This window comes from Lytechinus pictus, chromosome 3 (genome assembly GCF_037042905.1).
Source record: "Lytechinus pictus isolate F3 Inbred chromosome 3, Lp3.0, whole genome shotgun sequence".
Classification (NCBI taxonomy): Eukaryota; Metazoa; Echinodermata; class Echinoidea; order Temnopleuroida; family Toxopneustidae; genus Lytechinus; species Lytechinus pictus.
In genome coordinates this window covers 21,229,824-21,243,645 of record NC_087247.1, presented here as the reverse complement: position 1 = coordinate 21,243,645, position 13,822 = coordinate 21,229,824, and positions in this window count along the sequence as shown.

Sequence of the window (13,822 nt, the reverse complement as noted above, 5' to 3'; positions counted from 1 at the left end):
AAAAAAATGTAATCTACGGTAAAGCTTTCTTTTCCCCGGTGGGGGAGGTGTTATATATAAGAAAAATTGTAAGAGCAATTACATTCACTTATTTAGTTATTTCCTCTTTAAGGATATTTTGGAATGATTAAGAATGTTCTAGAAAGCTCTATAGTACAGCTGTGTTACACATGACTAATCTTTGAATACTCTTTGTTATTTCTGAATAGAGATTACTTTACAATAGACTTGTATTGGTAGTGGAAATAACAGTAGGCTTAGCTATTTTGTTGACACTGTTGACATTTCACTGAGGTCATTCAGGAATGTCTGTAGACAATACTAGAACCTTCCATAATAGTGAATACTATATAGAAGCATCTAGAATAGTGAATACTAGAATAATCTAGAATAGCTGAAATGTGCATATATAGCTGGAGTTTCTTCGAAGACATGATCACATCATATTAGATCACTTGATCAGATTAGATCACTTCATCACATCAGATCAGAACTCAGAGTTTCACGCCAGACTTTATGTCAGAGCAGAGTTTATTTCCACCTGGAATATTTATCTTCTGTGGAATTATTTGCCCGCCATCAATGAACTGTTTGCAGTTATTTTGAGAGAGGAATTCTCAGTTCTCATCGGGATCATCAACATCATCAACCTGTTCAATGAACGCTTTTCAACCCATGGATTGCTGAATTTGACTGTTAATCATCATCAACATCGTCTTCACGGACATTTCAACTCGTTACAGTGACTCTTGTTATTCATCGTGCTTCAACATCGGTTTCATCGTTCGCCAGCCAACTTGGATTAAATACTGAACTATCATAACTGTGAACTATAGCCCTGGATTGTACATCGGACACTTCAAGAGATTGTTGTAGGATATTTTGTTTTAATTTTGTTAGCTAATATACTTGTATTTCCTGTAATAAAAAAAAGGAAATTATACATCAAAAATTCAAAAAATATTTCATTGTTATTTGTTGCAGTATCGTAACATCATCATTCGTATCATTTTTATTTTTATTGCCAGCAGAAGCTCTTATTAAAAATGACATCCCCTCCTATACAAATCCTATTATCTGGAGGTTACTCCACGCGACCAACACACTTAATCCCCTGCATTCTTAAACCAGCTTAGGCAGCAATTGCTCAGATACAATCGAAATTAAACCTATGCTTGATAAGGGCGCCTATTCTTAATGCAATACATGTTATGGCCACAGCACACACATGTACCATCGTTCGTTATTACTATTATTGCAAATTATTGCATAATATCTTGTTTCCTTGTAAGGACAACATCGTTCTTGTTACCAAAATTAATTAACTTCATTTTCGGAAATACGAACCTTATTAAATTTTCGGATTAACGAACCTTATTTTGTTTTCAGACTAACGAACCTTCGGAATTACGAACCTCATTTCGTTTTCGGACTAACGAACCTTCGGAATTATGAACCTCATTTCGTTTTCGGACTATCGAATCTTTGGAATTACGAACCTTATTTCGTTTTCGGATGAACGAATCTTCGGAATTACAAACCTTCGAAATAAGCGAATCTTCGGAATAACGAAGCTTCGGAATTACGAATGTATGCGAATATATATCCAATAAACGATTATTGCAAATCCGAAGGACGAGCTTTTTCGAGGTTTTGAACTAAAAATGGGTAATTCTATTCACTTTTTAATCATGAAAAATATGAGTTTCTTGCTAAAGAAATGATGCAAGCGCGAAGTGCGAGCTGAAATTTTTCGTATTCCAATGTGAAATCGGGCATTTCGAGCACAGTTTTAAATAAAGAACGAGTTGTTTATCTCAGTAAACAAATCAATGCGAGCGTGAAGATCGAATGTCCATTAAGCACTGTTTAACATGTAGGGCCATTATAAAGAGAGCAGTTTTTGTTACTATAAATGAAGCCAGGGGCGGCGGAACGTATTTTCGTTTAGTGGCAAAGTAAAAAGGCCACTAATATGCAACATTGGCATTTGGGGGCAAACGGATATTTTCACCCTGAGATTATCGTGTGAGCAAAGCCGTTTTGAAGTGATTTCTGATTGATAATATTTAGGAATCAAATATTAAGTTGTAAAACTCTTATGGCGCTAATTTCTGTTAATAAAAGGGCATCCTTGCGAGATATTGCAAGCGCGAATTACAAGCTCAAACTATTAAACATTTCATGTAATGAGACATGAAATTAAACATTCTGAGCAGTTTTTGTAATCGTGAAAAAAAATATGTATCTAACTAAAGATTTAAAGCGAGTGCCAAGCGCGAGCTGTAATTTTGTTATATACTTACCAGTAAAGTAATCTGTTAAGGACTGCATTTAATAACTTATGACTAGGATACACCAATCTAGGATCTCACTAGGATCTCACCAATGGAATAATGGGAGCGCGAAGCGCAAGCTTAAAATTTGTGATATTCCAAACTGAAAACTGGACATTCTAAACATTTTTTTTTGTAACCAGGAACAGAATGAGTACCTCACTAACTAAGCAATAATTGTGAGGGGAGGTGGCGAAACGCTAATCAAAAAGTTGTGATTTTTTTTAGCTGAAAATTTGACATTTTATGCATTTATTTGTAAACCAGGAACAGAATGGGTGCCTTACTAAACAATAGTTGCGAGTGCAAAACGTGAGCCGAAAATTTTCGATTTTCTAACCTGAAAACTGGACATTCTAAGCATTCTTGTAAAAAAATAATTAATGAGAACGCGAGCCAAAAGTTTGTGATTTTCTAATTTAAAATGTATTATGTTTTACTTCAAAAATGGTATTCACTTTTTTAAAATGGCACATTTTTTCTACATCCAGCACTGTTTATAATTATGAACAGGATGAGTAATCTCTAAAACAGAGCTACAAAATTCGAATCGTAAGCATAATAATCTGTTTAACTCAATTGGAAAACGGGATATACTCTTCTTATCTATTTTTTACCTTACCTCCTCTCCTCCACCTTTTCCTCCTTTTTCTTTGCTTTTTTTTTGGCTGTTGGCAAGTGTTGGGGTTCCGCAGAACCCAGGGAACCCCCCCCCCCCCGGCTACGACCCTGCCGTTGCATTGATTTAATCTATTTGACCAAACTGAAACTGTTTTTCACTTGATTGTATTTTTGTTTAGAATGGAATGAAATAAAACAAATATCTATAAACTAAAATTACTAAATGATAGTAGACTAAAGAGAGAAAAAATGTCCATAAATACGATTGGTAACTAACATGTGCCACTAGACGCGGAATGACCGTTTGGGTCTTGGGAACGTTTCATCAACATTTTTCGTCTGACAATATTAAGTTATCAGATTTGTCAACTTTGCTTGGTTTTCATTGGCTAAAGAGCAAGGTTCCTATGGTAACTGTAGGACTTGTCGTTCCTCTCATAATGTGCTCCCCAGGGTCCCGTTGCATACGTAACAGTCATCCAGTGGTAACTACCATGGCAACAATGATCATCAGCCAATCAAAGTCAAAGATTCCATGGAAGATACCATTGGATGGTAAAGTTACGTTAATTGTAACTTTTTTGCAATCGGGTACAGATGGGGGATGAAGGAAAATGGAGATGGAGAACTACATCTCCCTTCTCAACAATGTTATCATTCTCTCTTCCGTGTATGTATGCAAAACCATGACGTACCTGTATTGGTATGCATTAACATTTTTGCATACACATACACCCACGCATTACACATACACACACCCTCACCCTCACTCACCCTAGCGCACACGAACACACACATTTCGCGCTCATTGCAAATTTTTAAAAAAGAACCATTGTAACGTGAGTTATATATTTTTTATTGAGAACTAGACTTACAACATTAGTTTCATTGTTATGTAGTTCGATGCAATGGCACTTTAGAATAAGCGTAGTATTTTTAAAGCCGTATAGTTTTTGCAAATTGAATTTCGATGAAAACGTCCTAATTTCAATATGTTCATCGAATCGATTTTCAAGTATATTCAAATATTTCAGCATTGAATCGATTTGCTGGGTCGATAAAGTGGATGGAGAACTTCATCTCTTGTTATTCTAATCATTTTAGGAAGCATTTACACAACGATGATCAAATTTTTCAAGGCACAGTAGCAAGAATGCCCAAGTTGCCATTATTGTTAACAGGCGCGGATCCAGGATTTCGTAGGGAGGGGGCCCAAATTCGACCTGATTTTGGCGCCCCATGTGTACTTTTCTGAAAAAGATGGCGGCTCCTCCCTCCCCAGGCAATCATAAGTGCCTTAAATGCATGTTAAATTATCTTATTTCTTAGGCACATGAAGAAGAGGCAATTGAATAATGGTTTTATAATGATGTGTTCATGAATAAATGTAATATCACTTTTTAAAAAAGAATCAATGCGAGCGCGAAGCGCGAGCGATTTCTATTTTAATATTTTGATGATTTCAATCTCGTTTAACTTCTCATCAGAGTAGGCCCTGCTAGAATTATGTGAGCGGGAGCCAGGCGCGGAGCCAGGCGCGGATCCAGGATTTCTTAGGGGGCCCTAATTTCAAGTTAAGTAATAATCGTGCCAAAATATTGACGAATGGGTAATGTCTAGTTACTTAACACAGAAACATCTCTTGCATTGTATAGGCATACTTCGTTCTTCTGGGTACTCCCATTTTTTTCTTTTCTACTTTTTGTTTAAGGGCTTGAAAAATCTTACGGGGATGACGCCCCTATATCGCCGCGTATGAACACTGGTTGTGCAATAACTAAATTGCATATTCTGCATGAAAGAAAATTAATGTTTTATTTTGGGTAATATATTCTTGAAAAGATATACATGCTTTTTATTATAGAGTTGAGGTAGACTCAGTAGTCAGCACTCAGCATTTACTAATTGGGAGTGCACTGCCTACTTAGATCTGTAAGTGTTTGGATATATTATATAATTTTTTGTTATTCGCTTTAAATCCATTCAAAACAGTGAGTTGTCTTGTCAGTCCTATTCAACAAACATTGGCTCTTCCGCTCTTGCAACAATCATATCAAGTATCAAAAGGTTATTTATCTTATAATCTTGCTCAAATTGTATATATTCCAAATAGATTTTTAAAAAGAAACAGAATGCGTGTAAATGGTGTAAATAAAACAAATATAAGATACTAAAGATAAATATGCTGTCAAAATATACTTTATTGGCAATGTCTATATAAATATGAAAACAATGCTCTTACGTTCGCATAATTTTGGACGATAAGTTCTTATCTCTCTCTTTCATACAATACAAGGGAAACATGAATTCCAGGGTCCCATGTATCTTGTATACATCAACCAGTGGCGTACCGTGGGTCACGGCATTGGGGGGCACCAGCAAAATTTTGAGTCACTTAGGGAGCGCGCGAAGCGCGCTCAGTTGTCAGGTATACTGACCTAATAGAGATATTTTAAGGACATACAGTGCCATTAAACGGATATATACCTCACTGATTAGATAATGCGAGCGCGAAGCGCGAGCTGAAAATTTTTGATATTCAGAGGGACATTATAAGCAATTTTTTTGTAATCATGATACGTAACTGTCTCGCTAAACAAACAATGCGAGATATTGACCCTAAACTGGGAAATTTAAGGACTATATTTTAGAATCCATTAAGAGTATAAATATCTCACCACAGTCCTCTAATGCTAGTGCCATCCTTTGCTGATTTTTGTTAGAATTACATCTAAGCACAGTCATGAAGCACCTTTTGTAGCTATTGTAATCATGATTGTCATACGCATCTCACTAATCAATGCTGCGAGCGCGAAGCGCGAGCTGAAAATTTAGGAAATTCAGACCTGAAGAGGGCCATTCTAAGGCTTGTTTGTAGGAATTCCCTAAGACCGTACGTATTTCACCAACCACATGATGCGGGCGCGAAACGCGAGTTGAAACTTTGTTATATATTGACCCCAAACATGAATATTTTAAGGACTATGTTTTTTAGGAATCCATTAAGAGTATACATATCTCACCATAGTCATCTAATGCGAGTGCCAAGCGCTTGCTGATTTTGTTAGAATTACATCTAAACACGTGAAGCAATTTTTGAAGTAATTGTAATCATGATTATCATACGCATCTCACTAATCAAATGCTGCGAGCGCGAAGCGCGAGCTGAAAATTTTTGATATTCAGATCTGAAAAATTGACATTTTAGGGACCGATTTTAGGAGTTCATGAAGAGCAGAAATCCCACCAATCCACTAATGCAAACGTTAGCACGGACAGGAAATGTTTTATATTAAGACCTTAAAATAGGGCAATCACTTTAAGTAGTCATGACAAAAAAGTATATATCACTACATAAAACAATAATAACTCGAATTGCGAGGAAATATATTTGTTGTATATTGATTTGAAAACGGGAGGTTTTAGTAAAACATGATTATATATATCGTTAAACAGTCTATGCGAGCACCAGGGGAGCGTTTCATGAAATGACTTGTCGGACGTTTTATCCGACAAGTCCTGGGGAGTGTTCAATCAACATTTTCATCCGACAAGTTGTCAGATCTGACATCTTTCCCTGCATGTTGATTGGCTGAAAGGCACTGTTCCTATGGTAACTGGCGGATAAAATGGGACTTGTCGGATAAAACGTCCGACAAGTCCTTTCATGAAACGCTCCCCTGTTTAATCCGACAGTTACCATAGTAACACTGCCTCTCAGCCAATCAAAATCAAGGAAAGATGTCAGATCTGACAACTTGTCGGACAGACATGTTGATGAAATGCTCCCCAGGAACAATGAAGACACAATGAAGCAAATAATGTTTCATAAAGTTATGAAAAAAATGCTTCTTATGTAATATAACATAATATTATAACATTATTTCTTTCAATAATTTCTTCTTTCCCCACTACGTTTCTCTTCCTTTTTCCCTCTTTTTCTCCTTTTTCCCGTTTTTTTTTTTTTTTTTTTTTTTTTTTGGCCAGCCGATTGGGGGGAGGGGGGGGGGGCACGTGCCCCCATGCCCCCCGTAGTTACGCCACTGACATCAACTATTTCAAGATGTAGCAATAAATGTAAATGATAGCAATACAGTTTAGGCATAAATATATTCACGTAATAGTTTCAGTGGAATTCGTTTTTAAAAAATACAACATGATTTCCCACTGTAGGTTGGAAACGAAAAGGTGTCGTATCATCAACTGTATCTAGCTGTCTTTTACGCATTACTACATGAAACAAAAATATAGGAACGATATAAACATGTAAACCATATAGTTATTTCAGTTATTTGAGTATTTGACGATTCGTCAAAAAAAAAAAAACGCATCCGAAACTTTCACCATTAAAATGAAAGTTTCAATTATTCCTTTACATATTGCAAGTAAACGTCAACATTTCTGTAAATAATATATATTAATATATCTATACACAATTAAGTTCACATGGTGGTATACTGCACATCCTATTTCAGAATATGATATGCGTTGTGGTATGAATGTCTACCCACCTAGAACATGCAAAACGTTTACTAGTAACTAGTGACTATACTACTAGACCGATTTTTACTCAAACGGCTTTCCAATAGAGAAATAACAAGAGAACATTCACCTAAGAATAGAAATCCTCATTTGTTCTGATAAATATCAAGAGTATCAGTACAAAATGTAAACAGTGTCAGTATAAAATGTAACTTGAAATTAACGGAAATGTCAAAGAAAATCGGTTAGGCCTATTCAATCTGCTCAGATTAAAGAATAACATATAATGTTATGCAGAGCCCGCTGGTAGAGCAGTTTCCTAACTGAAGTGGCTACCCTGGGTAAATAAAATGTTATTATTATTATTATTATTATTACTATTATCAAGAATAATACTCTCACAACTGCTAAAGTTATATAATTGTTGGCCGTGTACTCCATTCACCGTCCAATTGAAACATAGGACATATATACAATATCATATTCCATTTGTTAACATTATATTTTCCAATCCGTTTGGGATTAGTGGCTTAAGTGTTGAAAGCAATATAAAAACAACAGTTTAAATCAGACGCTTCTCATACATTTGTCAAAGTGTAGAGTGCTTCCCTTCATGCAAGAAGAATTCACAACTCTTATTCATATTTTGTTTCTTAGCCTTTAATAAACAAGAGCGACTTTTGTTAGGAATAGAGTTATGGAGTGCTCAGCTCGTGAAGCTCACGAATTACTCATTAAAATATTGACGAATTGTATACGTGCCCCTACTAAAACATGTTACAAAGGTCGCTAGGACAGAACATAATTTTTGTCTCGCCTACATAGCAGAGCGAGACAATAATTGGCGCCTCTTTTTGACGATGGGGATGGCGTCAACACTGAAATCTTAACCAAATTTAAGAAATGTCATAGTCCATGAAACTTGGAAACAAGGGTAATAAAGTATAGCGGAATATCCCGACTACGTTTGTTTAAGGTAACATGACCAAGGTCAAAGGTAATTTAGGGTCGATGCAGGCCTGGCCGCCTGGGTCAATGAACTTAGAAAATGTTGGGAGAATCAACATCGAAATCTTACCAAAATTAATTTTTTGAAATGTCGACATAAATTAGGTTATTAGGTTATGGATTTACTAGTAATTCATGATATTTAGACATAAAAGCAATCAAATATCCGCTTGTTATACGTTACGCGTTTCACTTGTTATACATCGTTAGGATCATCAATGACACAGGAAAGCCTCATCTTTCGAGGATGGGAAGTGGCGAAATCCTTGACAACTTTGTCATTGTCGACTTCAAGGTCTCTATGTAGCAACATCATTGCCAGTCAATTCAGTCTCACCCATGGGCGGAAATCTGTCCCCAAAGGTAGGGGGACCACAGGGGCGGATCTAGCCTTCGCCAATGGGGGGGGGGGGGGGGGTGAGGCCAAAAAAAATTCAGCCATATTTTAATCCCCGATCGGCCGCTCGAAGATGAGTTTTGTTTGTTTCATTGAAGGGTAGTCATCATGGTCACTTCTAAGCTTTATTCTTATAAATCAACATAAATACATAATATCATAATCCTTATTTATATAATGCGAGCGCGAAGCGCGAGCTAAAATTTTTTGGGGAAATTGTATGTATTTTTTCCTAAAATCTGAACAATCTGGGCAATGTTTGTTATCCTGAAAAAGATATGTATGCAACTAAATAATTACTTTGAACGCGAAGTGCGAGCAGAAATGAACTGATGGAAAAGGTACCTGTTAAACTAAAGACTGCTTGCAGTTATCCATGAAGACGTTACATATTTCAACAATCAAATAATACGAGCGCAAAGCGCGAGCTGAAATTTTTGGAAATTTTTACCTCAAGAATGGAAATTCTAAGCACTTTTTGCAACTTAAACAGAATAGGTATATAACTAAACAATTGATAGAAAATGAAAAATTTTGAGATTTAGACCTAAGAACGAGACACTCTATTCATGTTTTGTAAATCATGAAAAGGATGAGTAATTGGGGGGTCTTCCTTACATTAATAATGCGAGTGCAAAGTGAAGTTTAATTTGAACTGATCGAAAAGGTACTTGTTAAGGACTGCTTGCACTTAACCATGAAGACGTTACATATTTTCAATTATCAAATAATGCTAGCGCGAATCGCGAGCTGAAAATTTTTGACATTTCTACAAAAAGAATCGAAAATTTTAATCAATTTTTGTAATCGTGAACAGGGTAGCTATATAACTAAACAATTAATGCAAGCGAAGCGCGAGCGGAAAAATTCGAGATTTAGACCTAAAAACGGAACACTCTATTCAGGTTTTGTAAATCATGAAAAGAATGAGTAATATAGGGTTTTTCTACATAAATGATGGGAGCACAAAGCGCGAGCAGAACTTTTTGATATTGTGATCTAAAACTGGATGATTTAAATAGAGAACAATTTGAATATCTGAACAAACATGCGCGCATGTGTTTAAGATTTAGACTTAGAATCTAGGCATTCTACACATCTTTTAACATGACAAATCAAAGCGAGCGCGAAGTGCGAGCTTAAACTATTTGATATTCCGATCTGAAAAAAAGTCAATTTCAGCTCTACATTTCAAGCACTTTGTAGGAAAATAGTGAGGTGGATATGGATCGCACTTCATAAAGAGCTGATATTTTTCACTATTATTTGAGTTTTTACATAGGAGCGGGACATCCTTAGGACATGCCATCATATGAAAATGATGACTATCATCATAATTCCTCTTGCTAAGTGCGAGATGAAACAAAAGGGACAATTTAATCATTAAATTAATATCTTATTTATTAATGCCTAATGAGGGCGAGAAAATCTGATGATATTTTGGCCTGAAAACTGGACATTTCAAGCACTATTGTAATTATGAATAGGATGCATCAGTTAAAATATTTTTTAACCATTAATGCGAGCGCAAATCGCGAGCCAAAATCTTGTTAAAAAACTGAAAATCAATGTTGAGACATACATAACTCGCCAATCAAATCTGATACGTTTTGACAATCAAGACTTGAAATGGGATATTTTAAAAACACAATGGAATACACGAAAATAATAGGTACTTGATAAATCGAAATTTGCGAGCGCGTAGCGCGAGCAGAAAATGTCAATATTCAGGCCATAAAGCTGTCATTTTTAGAGAGCACTCTTTAAAAATCAGTTTTCAAATCAAACAAAATAACGAAAGTTCGATTTACGAGGTGAAATGTGTAATGTGAAATGGTGAAATGTGATAATGTGTAATGCCCATCCAGGAGGGCCCCTCGGGCCCTCCTGGATCGGCCTATGGGACCAGGGGCTTGAAAATTTGACAAGCAAAAAAAAAGAAGGTTAAATGGTTTTCACCCATTTAAAATGTAACGTCATTTTAATAGTTCTAAATACATGTAATATTTCGAATGTGAATGATGTATTTTTCTCCATCATAAAAGACCAAAATAGTAGGGGGGAGATTTGATATTGTGTCCCCCCTACTATTTTTGGTAGGAGGGACACGTCCCCCCTGTCCCCCTGGGATTTCCGCCGATGGCGCCTCCTAGTTCAAACATCAATGTGGTGCCCCTAGTTCGAACATCAATTCGGCGCCCCCCCCCCTAGTTCGAGTATCAATTCGGCGCCCCTACATGTAGGTCCAACATCAATTTGGCGCCCCTAGTTCGAATATCAATTCGGCGCCCCTACATGTAGGTCGATCATCAATTCGCCCCTCCCCCCCCCCCCCCCATTCGAACATCAATTCGGCCCCCAGTTCGAACATCATGTTGGCATCCCTTCGAACTCAATTTGCCTTCCCTTGTTTGAATATCATTTCGCCCCCCCCCCCCTAGCTGAGTATCAATTTGGCGCCCCCTAGTTCGAAGATCAATTCGGCGCCCCCCTAGTTTGAGTATCAATTTGGCGCCCCCTAGCTAGAACATCGATTCGGCCCCCCCCCCCCAGTTCGAGTATCAATTTGGCGCCCCCAGTTCGAACATCATTTTAACATCCCTTCGAACATCATTTCGGCGCCCTCCTAGTTCGAATATCAATTTGGCGCCCCTACATGTAGGTCAAACATCAATTTGGCGCCCCTAGTTCGAATATCAATTCGGCGCCCCCCCCCCCAGTTCGAGTATCAATTTGGCGCCCCCAGTTCGAACATCATTTTAACATCCCTTCGAACATCATTTGCCTTCCCTCGTTCGAATATCATTTCGCCCCCCCCCCTAGCTCGAGTATCAATTGGCGCCCCCCCCCCCCTAGTTCGAACATCAATTCGGCGCCCTCCTAGTTCGAATATCAATTTGGCGCCCCTACATATAGGTCCAACATCAATTTGGCGCCCCCTTGTTTGAGTATCGATTTGGCGCCCCCCCCCCCAGCTCTAACATCGATTCGCCCCCCCCCCCAGTTCGAGTATCAATTTGGCGCCCCAGTTCGAACATCATTTTAACATCCCTTCAAACATCATTTCGGCGCCCTCCTAGTTCGAATATCAATTCGGCGCCCCTACATGTAGGTCCTACATCAATTTGGCGCCCCTAGTTCGAATATCATTTCGCCCCCCCTCCTAGCTCGAGTATCAATTTGTCAATTTGGCGCCCCCTAGTTCGAACATCAATTTGGCGCCCCTACGTCGAACATCAATCCCCCCCCCCCCCGTTCGAACATCAATTCGGCCCCCAGTTCGAACATCATTTTGACATTCCTTCGAACATCATTTCGGCCCCCAGTTCGAACATCATGTTGGCATCCCTTCGAACTCAATTTGCCTTCCCTTGTTTGAATATAATTTCGCCCCCCCTAGCTCGAGTATCAATTTGGCGCCCCCCTAGTTCGAACATCAATTCGGCGCCCCCCTAGTTTGAGTATCAATTTGGCGCCCCCTAGCTAGAACATCGATTCGGCCCCCCCCCCCCCCAGTTCGAGTATCAATTTGGCGCCCCCAGTTCGAACATCATTTTAACATCCCTTCGAACATCATTTCGGCGCCCTCCTAGTTCGAATATCAATTTGGCGCCCCCCCCCCCCAGTTCGAGTATCAATTTGGCGCCCCCAGTTCGAACATCATTTTAACATCCCTTCGAACATCATTTGCCTTCCCTCGTTCGAATATCATTTCGCCCCCCCCCCTAGCTCGAGTATCAATTGGCGCCCCCCCCCCTAGTTCGAACATCAATTCGGCGCCCTCCTAGTTCGAATATCAATTTGGCGCCCCCTTGTTTGAGTATCGATTTGGCGCCCCCCCCCCCAGCTCTAACATCGATTCGCCCCCCCCCCCCCCAGTTCGAGTATCAATTTGGCGCCCCAGTTCGAACATCATTTTAACATCCCTTCAAACATCATTTCGGCGCCCTCCTAGTTCGAATATCAATTCGGCGCCCCTACATGTAGGTCCTACATCAATTTGGCGCCCCTAGTTAGAATATCATTTCGCCCCCCCCCCTCCTAGCTCGAGTATCAATTTGTCAATTTGGCGCCCCCTAGTTCGAACATCAATTTGGCGCCCCTACGTCGAACATCAATTCCCCCCCCCCCGTTCGAACATCAATTCGGCCCCCAGTTCGAACATCATTTCGGCGCCCTTTTGGTTCGAACATCATTTTCTTTCCTCCTCTTCCTCTTTTTTTTTCTTCTCGTCCTTCCCCCTCTTCCTCTCCCCTTTTCTTCTTTTCTTTCCCCCTTTCTCTCTCTTTTTTCTTCTCTTCTTTCTTCCCTCTTCCTCTCTCTCCTTTTCCTTTTCCCCTCTTCCTCTCTCTTCCCCCCTCTCTTTCCCCTCTTCCTCTTTTTTCTCCCCCTCCCCCTCCCTTTTCTTCTCTTCTTCCCCCTCTTCCTCTTTTTTCTCTTTCTTTCCCCTCTTCTTCTACTTTTTTCTTCTTTTCTTTCCCCTCTTCTTTTTTCTTTTCTTTCCCCTTTCTTTTTTTTCCTCTTCTTTCCTTCCCCTTCCTCTCTTTCCTTTTCTTTCCCCTCTTCCTCTTTTTTCTCCCCTCCCTTTTCTTCTCTTCCTTTCCCCTTTTCTTCCCCCCCCTTCTCTCTTTTTTCTCTTTCTTTCCCCTCTTCTTCTCCTTTTTTCTCTCCCCTCTTCTTTTCTTTCCCCTCTCTTTTTTCTTCTCTTCTTCCCTCCCTCTTCCCCTCTCTCCTTTTCTTTCCCCCTCTTCCTCTTCTTCTTCCCCCTCTCCCTCCCCCCTTTTCTTCTCTTCCTCTTTTTCTCCTTTCCTCTTTTTCCTCTCCCTCTTTTTTCTCCTTTCCCTCTCCTTTTCCTTCTATTTCTTTCCCCTTTTCCTTTCCCTTTTCATTCCCTTCCTTCCCCCTCTTCCCTTTTTCTTCTTTTCTTTCCCCTTTTCCTCTCTCTTTTTTCTCCTCTTCTTTCTTCCCCCTTTTCCTC